Here is a 2,744-nt window from a genome sequence, read left to right as displayed (position 1 = left end):
CCCGGCCCCGGGGCTGGGGGCGGCGGGTTTCCCGGAACCGTCCGGCCGTGCCCCGCCTCCCCGCCGTCGGTGGGGCGCAGGGCAACGAATTCAAAGGTTCGGCCGCCCCTCTTCGGCCCTCGGGGCACCGTCCGCCCCGCCGGGCGCCCCGGCGTCTCCTCGGCTTTGTGGTTCCTGCGAGCCCAATTAAACGTGAAATATTAATTAAGGAGAAGCCGCGCTCCTCTCTCCGGTAATAGGGGACCCCACGCCGGGGCTCGGCGGGAGCGGGACCGGGGCTCCGGAGCTCCCGGCGAGGGCAGCCAAAGCCTCCCCAGGGGCTCCGTCCGCCCCCCTCCCCCTTCCCGGCGGGGGCACGAAGGGCTGACGGGACCCGGTTGGGGAACAGACCGGTAATTTCAGCGTGTGGCCGCCTCTCACCGCTGCCTCCCGGTGCCACCATCCCCACCGGTGCCACCATCCCCACCGCCCCACGGCGCGGCCATCGTCACCCCCCAGTCATGGAATTGTCAGAGTTGGAAGGGACCTCTAGAGACCCTCCAGTCCAACCCCCCGGCCAAAGCAGGGCTGCCCAGAGCACATCACTCAGGAGCATCCAGGCGGGGCTTGAAGATCTCCAGAGAAGGGGACTCCACACCCTCCCTGGGCAGCCTCTGCCAGGGCTCTGCCCCCCTCACCCCAAACAAGTTCTTCCTCCCATTGGAGTGGAACTTCCCATGGTCCAGCTTGTGCCCGTTGCCCCTCGTCCTGTCCCTGGGAACCACTGGAAAGAGTCCGGCTCCATCCTCCTTCAACCCCCCCTTTAGAGACTTGTCAGCATGAAGAAGGTCTCCCCTCAGCCTTCTCTTCTCCAGCCTGAAGAGCCCCAGCTCTCTCAGCCTTTCCTCATCAGGGAGATGCTCCAACCCCTCCATCCTCTCTGTTGCCCTACGCTGGACTCTCTCCAGCAGTTCCCCGTCCCTCTTGAACTGGGGAGCCCAGCACTGGACACAGGATTCCAGTTGTGGCCTCCCCAGTGCAGAGCAGAGGGGGAGAATGACCTCCCTCCACCTCCTGGCCACACTCTTCCCTACGCAGCCCAGGATCCCATTGGCCTCTTGGCCACAAGGGCCCATTGCTGGCTCATGGAGAGTTTACTCTCCACCAGGACCCCCAGATCCTTCTCCTCAGAAGTGCTTTCCAGCAGGTCCACCCCTAACCTCTGTTGGTGCCTGGGGTTCTTCCTCCACAGCTGCAGGACCCTACACTTGCCCTTGTTGAACCTCAGGAGGTTCTTCTCTGCCCTTATCTCCAGCCTGTCCAGGTCACACTGGATGGCAGCACAGCCCTCTGCAGTGTTGGCCAGTCCTCCCAGTTTGGTCTCATCAGCAAACTTGTTGAGGATACACCCTGTCCCCTCGTCCAGGTCATTGATAAATATGTTAAACAGAACTGGACCAAGTATTGACCTCTGGGGGGACACCACTGGTTACAGACCTCCAACTCGACCCTGCTCCATTAATTATAACTCTGCATGAACAATAAATAAATATACAGCACGGGATGTGGTTTAGCATCCCGGACAAACAGAGAACAACCAGGGTGGCTCCTCGTGGCGGAGACTACATTTTATGTTCAGGGGGACCCTTTGGAGGAGGTCAAACAGCCTCCCCTCCATTTAAGTGTGTGAAAAACGGGAGAGCAGATGATGGTGTGGGACAACCTGACACAGCCAGGAGCGGAGCAGGGTGCTCTGGGGGCTGCAGCCAGAATTCAGCTCACCCTGGGGGAGATCTGCAGGTCTGCTCCCCCAGGGATGTGACAGATGCCTCTGAGCCACAGCAGCTCCCGGCTACCCACAGTGAGCAGGGACTGGGGATCCCTCCCCTTGCACCTTGGGGTGATCAAGGCACCACAACTTAGGGGTCCCACCCTCACAGCACCCTCCCTGCCTGCACCAGGAGGACACTGGTGCTCCAGAACTTCACACCAGGAGGACACTGGTGCTCCAGAACTTCACACTGGGAGGAGAGGATTTGGCCCATCTCTACAACCACCGTTTTGGTGTTGGACAAATTATTTTGGGGTTCTTCACATGGGACAGGGCTGCAGGACCCCCTCTTTTCATGGCTTGAGGGGTTTAAAAACCCCAAGGTTGTGCATACATAAGCAAAGCCAGCTGGACAAGACACACACACCCCCCACCCAAATCCACAGCCGGGTGAGGACTCCTACTCTAATGCTCCAAATCAAAGCCCAGTCCTCTTAGCCCCTTCCTCCCAGAAATGCTGAGAATTTGGAAAAAAAATAGTGCTATGCAAATGCAGTGGCATTTAGCTGTGGCCTTTTTCCATATGCATGCAAGGGGGGGACCTCGCTGTGGGCGCCTCTTTCCCCAGGAGAGCTGAAAGGCTGCAGCAGGGACTCATGCCTTTTTAATGAAGGGGTTTGCAGGTAGGACACCCACCCCCCCACACACCCCCCATCTGCTCTTCCATTCGCACTGGGAAGGCTCTCTTTGATAGCAGGAGCTAATTGCCGCAAACCTCCCGGGATAAGCTCTTTGGGGACTTTGAGAAAGTCATTTCAAGTCCTTGTGGAAGAGGGCTATGCAGGGGAGGGATTAAAATGCATCTAGGTTGTGTTTTCAGCAGGTCCTTCCCAAGGTCCCATCAGTGAGGTCCTTCCACACCATTTCAGAGTTCCTTTCAACCCCCCAGGTCACAGCCACCCCCAAGGCTGGTCTGCCAGGGACCCCCCCCCCC

The sequence above is a fragment of the Calidris pugnax genome, unplaced genomic scaffold (assembly GCF_001431845.1).
Source record: "Calidris pugnax isolate Ruff unplaced genomic scaffold, ASM143184v1 scaffold4, whole genome shotgun sequence".
Taxonomy (NCBI): domain Eukaryota; kingdom Metazoa; phylum Chordata; class Aves; order Charadriiformes; family Scolopacidae; genus Calidris; species Calidris pugnax.
The sequence above is the reverse complement of the archived record's forward strand: the minus strand, read 5'-3'. Positions refer to the sequence as shown.